Below are 5,927 nucleotides of genomic sequence, written 5' to 3'. Positions count from 1 at the left end.
ACTAATACGTATAGAATAGGTAACTAGTAAGAACATGCTGTATAGAAAAATAAAATAAAATTCAAAAAAAATAGTATATTCAGTAACCCTAAGGTAATGTTTTAATGCTTAATTCTTTGTCTTAGTAAGATTTAGAAAATCTAATAATAAAATTCTTTAAACAAACTTTTTTGGGAATTTCCGCCGCGTTTATGGTTGTATGGTACGTGGGTGTTGCTGTTCATGGACTGGAATGTAACAGGCACCAGAGAATTCCTGCTCTGTCCCCTGGTCCTGGAACTTGAGACCAAGGTTGCATGTCCCCATATCCTTGTTTAATGGAGAGATCTCAACCAAGCTTCGTTGCTGCTAGCCCCAAAAGCATTTGATTTGTCTGTGAGAAGCTGAAAATCATCTTTTAGAAAGTTGCGCTTCGATTCTCTGCCCCCTACCCGCAAATCCCTTAATTATGCTGTAGAATTTGGGGCTTTTTGAACATCTCTCTCACAATCTGGTGCTGACTTAACTGCGTAATGACTTTCTATTTCACTGGTATTCGAACCTTTCCTAAACTTTGGAAGAGCAACCCATACCTTGGGCTAGGCCCAGGTCACTCTTCTCTCTCTCTCTCTTTCTTAAAGACTGTTATGGCCTCAGGAACCAAGAGAAGTGGTTTTCTCTTAAAACAGTGTCTCCACAGAATACTAAAGCAATGAATCTGCTGATAGCCAAAGCCAGATATGTCAGGAAAAAAGATGAGGGCAGTAATAAGCAAGTCTCTGCTGATTCTGCTCACATGTTTGCAGCTGGAGCGTTTAAGAAGAGATAACAGATGAATCCTCTGAGTAAAGAGCACGTCTTGCCACCTGTGAAGAACATTATTCAAGTCCCGACAAAACCTTTGAATTCAGAAGAGTGGGATAAACTTAAGGAAGAATTCAAAGAAAAGGCTAACTTTGAAAATTGGATCATTTCACAGATGGTTAAATGCCATATTTCTGTAGTTGTGGCCAAATCTGTGCTGGCATAGGTAGCTGCAAAAAACAGTGGTATTGTAGGCTATGATTTGCTGGTCAAGTATTTGTATCTCTGTGTTTTTCATAAGCAGACATCGAAATTATTGATGTCTATGAAATCATGAAAGCCAGATACAAGCGTTTAGAAGCTGGAGAGTACACTCTTCTCATCCAGGGATTAATCCATACAGACAGATGGAGCGAGGCCTTGCTGCTGTTAGAGGACATCAAACAAGTCATGATTCCTTAACAAAAGAACTATAGTGACTGTATCCAGGGAGCCCTCTTTCATCAAGATGTAAGTGTAGTTTGGAATTTGTATCAAGAGTTGTTAGGTCATGATATTTTTCCTATGTTGGAAACATTAAAAGCCTTCTTTGATTTTGGAAAAGACATGAAAGATGATCGCATTCAAACAAACTACATGACATTCTATTGTATCTAAGAAATAATCAGCTATATCCTGGGGAGTCATTTGCACACAGTATAAAAGCATGGTTTGAAAGTGTTCCTGGAAAACAATGGAAAGCACAGTTCACCACAGTCCAGCAAAGTCGTCAGTGTTTGGACTGTGGAAAAACTGTAGAGTCTATATTCACCTGAGTTCAGAAGAGTATGAATTTCTCAAGGGAAGAAATCATGAGGGATGTGATAGATGGAGGTGACCAATACAAAAAGACAGCACCTCGGGAACTTGAGATTTCAGAACTTTGTAAAATACTGTCCTCCTTTTGATATTGTCATTGATGAGCTCAGTGTTGCCAAAATGTTTCCTAAAGCTCGTGACTCTCAAGTTCTCTTGGATGTGGTCTCTCAACTAGCCAAGCAGAATCTTCAAGTGCTGGTCCGGGGCTGGAAGCATATGTTAATGCAGAATTCCTGGTGGAGGAAGGATGATATGGAAAATGTGCAAAAGCAAGCCAGCTTTTTTTTTTTTTGCTGACAACATCTCAGAGGATGTCGTTCCTTCTGTGTGCCACACTGCACTCAGGGAACCACTGCAAGTTTATCACAAAAGATCTGATGTGGGACCACAAGGCCTGTGTTCCTGATGCCAAGACCCAACACCTGTTATTTAAGTGGCAGCAAGGACATCAGCTACCAATTGTTTGTAGGCATCCGGGATCAAAAATAACTTTTCAGCATATTCTCATCTTTGACACCCTGGTGCAAACAACTGGAGGCTCGTGGCACATACCTTACAATGACGACCTGGTGGAAAGATATTCCTACGAAGGGCCAACCAAATGGCTTTGCCTTCACCAGAAGACATAGACTCTTACCCCCATGCTAAACTTGTGTTTGGGTGTCCTCCCGGTTGGCATCAGAGCTCTTAAGTTGACGCTTGTTTAGAGTATTGCTTCTATCCTGTTTGTCCTGTTTGGTCCAGTTGGTTTGCATATCAGTAAATTGATTTTTAATAAAAAAAAATTTTGTGGGGAGGACTTCCCTGGTGGCACAGTGGCTAAGAATCCGCCTGCCAATGCAGGGGACACAGATTCAAGCCCTGGTCTGGGAAGATCCTACATGCCACGGAGCGACTAAGCCCATGCACCACAACTACTGAGCCTGTGCTCTAGAGCCTGGAGCCACAACTGCTGAGCCTGTGTGCCACAACTACTGAAGCCCACATGCCTAGAGCCCGTGCTCCACAAGAGAAGCCACTGCAATGAGAAGCCCACGCACCGAAATGAAGAGTAGCCTCCGCTCGCTGCAACTAGAGAAAGCCCGTGCACAGCAACGAAGACACAACGCAGCCAAAAATAAATATATATATAAAAAATTTTTTTTTGAAGACAATTTAAAATTTAAAGGAAACAAAGTGCCTGTCTAAAGAAGAATTGGAGTGGGCTGCTTAGAAAATCCTCAGCTATTCTGAATTGCTCTCCTTTAAAGTATATCCCATGGAAGAGATAATACTGACCAACTCTATTAGACCTATCTGAAAATAGGCCATAATTTTTACCTTTTTTTCCTCTGTTTCTAAGACTATATGGACTATTTGAGGAGAAGATTGCCCTCTGCCAAGAGGAATATGAATGGCATGGTAGAGTATTATGTAGGTAACACATTCTATATTCAAGTCTTATATCCCCTTAAATATTTTATAAGGTTCAGTAAAGTGTATTCTTTTGGGAACTGAAACATTATGAAGTACCCAGAAGCAATCCTGCTTGTCAGATCAGAGAGTTGAACATTAACTTTTTGAATGCATTAAATTATCTGTGGAAGCATTTAAACGCAGTGGACTTAGAAGATGATAACATGGAAACAAAATGTATGTATTTTGATTTCTTCATTTTTTTATTGAGATAAAATTCACATAACATAAAATTCATCATTTTAACCATTTTAAAGTACACACTCCTGTGGTTTTTAATATATTCACACTATTGTGCAACTATTGCCACTAATTCTCAAACACTTCTATCACCCCCCAAAATAAACTCTATTCCCAATGCTTCCCACCCCCATCCCCTGGCAACCACAAATTTACTTTCTGTCTCTATGGTTTTGCCTAATCTGGACATTTCATATCAACTGAATCATACAGTATGTACCCTTTTGTGTCTGGCGTCTTTAACTTAATGTAATATTTTCAAGATTTATCCAAGTTGTAGCATGTATCACTACTTCATTACTTTTAATGACTGAACAATATTCTGTTGTATGTACATTTCATTTATTCATTCATCAATTGACGAACATTTGAGTTGTTTCCACTTTTTGCTATTATGGTTAATATTGCTGTGAACATTCATGTACAAGTTTTTGTGTGAACATATGTTTTCAGTTCTCTTGGGTATATACCTAGGAGTAGAATTGCTGGGTCATATGGTAACTCTATCTTTAACTTTTGGAGGAAACATCAAATTCCACAGTGGCCAAACCATTTTACATCCTCACTAGCAATGTATGAGGATGAGGTTCCAATTTCTCCATAATCTCCCCAACATTTATTTCTGTTTTATTTTATTTTAGTTAAATTATAGCCATCCTGGAGAATATCTCATTGTAGTTTCGATTTGTACTTCCCTAATAACTAACTAGTGATGTTGAGTATATATTAATTTTTCATCTACACCTTTATGCAAATGAAGCAACAAATGTAATTGAACAGAAAACTCAAGCAGTGTATATAAATTAACATTATGATGCAAACATCATGTCAACATGCTGCAATTTCTAGTCTGTAACATTTATGTGTGTATCTCCTGTAGACCTCCAATTACACATATGAAGATAGTCTCATTAAAGCGGGCCTTAGTGTCTGGGATTTTCAGCTGACTGTGACACAGACCTGAGTGACTTTCTGAAAAGAGACGGATCTTTCAGGAATTGTTAGAAGCCATCTCAATACTGAACACAGGAAATGTCCCAGACATAAAAAGTGGACTGGATGACTGCATTCAATAACTCTTGATGCTCTCTTTATAGTTTTTCCCCTTCTTCTCTTCCTGACTGGGTGTCGACTGTCACCTGACTTTTCTTTCTGTTCTGAGTGTAGCTGTCCACTTTCAAATATGGGCCCTGAAGCTCTATTCTAACAATCTGTTGAAAAGTTGTTTAAAATAATAGCAAATAGAGGCCGAGTGGTTTCCTTGATAAGATTACATTAGGGCTTTAGAAGATGGATTATGCAATGACTGTTTTGACTGTTTAGTTATTTCTCCCTTTCTGTTACTAGTTTATTTTTGGAGACCTGACACCGGGTATTTCATTGCAAATATTCCAGTGAACTTAGTGTTTAAAAACACCTACTAGTGTGGACTTTTGACACCTCACGCTTTTATGAAGCAGGCTTGTTAGACTACAAACCAGGAGTATTTAACTAGGGAAATTTTCAGACAAGGCTAAGATGGTCTGATGTCCCAGCAAACATTTACTGTGGTGCTACCTAGATGATCTGATGTCTGTCTTGGGTTCCATGAGCCTTATGGTGTTAATTACCACTTTTAGCAGATGTTTGTTGACAGTTAATGTACTCAGTCGTTACTTGTTCTTTTCAGAAGTAATTATAGATCCTGGTTGCACTCTTAAATTAACAGCACATACAAGAGCTGTTCTCACCTTTTAACCACCTGCACCCCCCAGGCCCCCCTAAGATGGATCTGAGTTGTGATAAATGTTACTTTGGGGTTTAGGGTGATACATTTTCCTATCCATGCATACTTGTAACTACTACATTAAAATAGGATACAAACACTTTTATTTTTCCTTACTCAGGTGTAAACAAGTCACTTATGTAAGTACTACTGTTTATCTTGGTGGTTTTGTTCTGCTGCCTCTTTGCTATGGGTAGTCTGTGATGTCTATATAGTCAGTTTTGGGAAGGTTCATTTTCTTCTCTGAAGAAAAATGGTGCTCATGAATGATTTAAGAAAACTGTATTTAAGTAACATTATTTATAGTAAAGCTACGTTGTTTTATCCTACACCATGGTCAGGCTAATACTACCTGATATTTTGTTCCTACACTCCACCCCCTTATCCAGAAAACTACCAGCTCTTATTGTGATGATGGTGGAAAGAAATGATAATGATGCTTTGACTCATTAGTTCTTCATTTAATGAAGTCCGATTAAAAATGGTAAGTAGCGTAAATCATGTCTAAACGATTTAGAAAGTGTTATCTCCAAGGGAAATAAAGTCCTTTGGCAATAATTTACAAGTTGTGTGGAGAAGATGCTATGAATAACAGATTGGCACATGAAAATTTTATTTTCCAAAGGGTTACACCTCCTCCCAGATTTCTACACATCTGTTTCTTTCTAAAGTTCACCTGATCACATGCACAGGTTTCAAAGTATGTATGATTACTAATTCGTTTGATGTAGAGATTGCCAAACACAAGGATTGACGGACATCTCAAAGATCGAAGGTCTGAACAAGGAGTGAGTATGACTTGGAAGAGACTTAGGAAATTATGAAG

At 38.5% G+C, this 5,927-nt stretch overlaps 1 pseudogene; it reads left to right on the top strand.

Annotated features, from left to right (window-relative positions):
* The first annotated feature begins 512 nt into the window (after positions 1-512).
* LOC113606135 (mitochondrial ribonuclease P catalytic subunit-like) lies at positions 513-2,270 on the top strand (annotated as a pseudogene).
* Positions 2,271-5,927: the final 3,657 nt, after the last annotated feature.

Source organism: Aethalodelphis obliquidens, unplaced genomic scaffold (genome assembly GCF_003676395.1).
Source record: "Aethalodelphis obliquidens isolate GAN/ISIS:26980383/991018 unplaced genomic scaffold, ASM367639v1 scaffold3, whole genome shotgun sequence".
NCBI lineage: Eukaryota > Metazoa > Chordata > Mammalia > Artiodactyla > Delphinidae > Aethalodelphis > Aethalodelphis obliquidens.
The sequence above is the reverse complement of the archived record's forward strand: the minus strand, read 5'-3'. Positions and strand labels throughout refer to the sequence as shown.